The sequence below is a fragment of the Camelina sativa genome, chromosome 9 (genome assembly GCF_000633955.1).
Source record: "Camelina sativa cultivar DH55 chromosome 9, Cs, whole genome shotgun sequence".
NCBI classification, from domain to species: domain Eukaryota; kingdom Viridiplantae; phylum Streptophyta; class Magnoliopsida; order Brassicales; family Brassicaceae; genus Camelina; species Camelina sativa.
In genome coordinates, this window is record NC_025693.1 from 14,301,311 (window position 1) to 14,302,426 (window position 1,116).

Here is a 1,116-nt window from a genome sequence, read left to right on the forward strand (position 1 = left end):
TGGACATAGGGGTCCATCATTTGATTGGTGATGCTCAGATATGGTGGAGATCACTGGCTGCTAGGAGGGTGCAGAGGGAGATGACTTGGGCNCTTGTGTGTATAGCCCAGTAGATGGGAGGATTGCCTTACTGAGTGTTTTTAAAATACTCATGCATTGCAATATGTGTTTGTGGTGCAGGTAAAGGCAAAGTGTGATCGTGGAATCAAGGCAATGAAGAGGAGGATGTTCTAGGGACTCGGTTTTATGTTGTCTGGCATTGCTAGGTTGCTAGAGTTGGGTCATTAGAACATTGCTAGGTTGCTGGTTCTATGATTTCAATTATTTGGTTATTGGATATTGCTGATGTTATGAATATTGGATATTTATATTTTTTTGGATTATCATTTATTGGATATTGGTATTGTTATTCCGCTGTTGGTTGTGATTGTGGTTAGCTGGCTAGTGGATATGGGACCACTAGTTGTAGTTTATTTATTATATTATATTTATTATTTATTATTAAAAAAGAGGTCGGTCGTTTCATTTTGGTATCAGAGCCTTTACGGTTCTAGGTTTGGGTTCACTAGGTTTCTGTTAAAGATGTTTGGGACTTGTATGCTTTGATTGATTATGTGAGTTAGTCAATTGTGTGTGGCATGGAGTCCTAGAACATCCTCTTCGAGCCGACTGTGTGATTCCACGGTGAGTTTATGCTTCTGTGTTGTATTGGAAATTGTTTGCTTAGCCTTCTGTTCATGGTAGTGCAGATAGTTAGAGAGGATGTTGTGGCTGGTTAAGGTCGTGGACGCGGACGTGGTCGTGGACGCGGACATGGTCGTGGTAAGGGCAGAGTCCCAGTGGTTAGTGAGACCGAGGACCAGAGTGTGACAGCTGAGGATGTTGGCGAGTCACAGGATGTTCCGGGGGATTCCGTGAGTGTGGCAGGAGGGGGCGGTGTTGATGCTCCAGTGGCCGGTGATGCTAGGGTTCCGGGTGTGGGAGTCCCAGCAGGTGGAGTCCCTGGTACTGACGTTGCGGCTTTGCTAGCAGAGGTGTTAGTGCGGTTACCACCAACGGTACCAGCGTAGGCTCGGGTAGTGCCACCAGTGGTGGCGGAGGAGCGGCAGCCAGTGG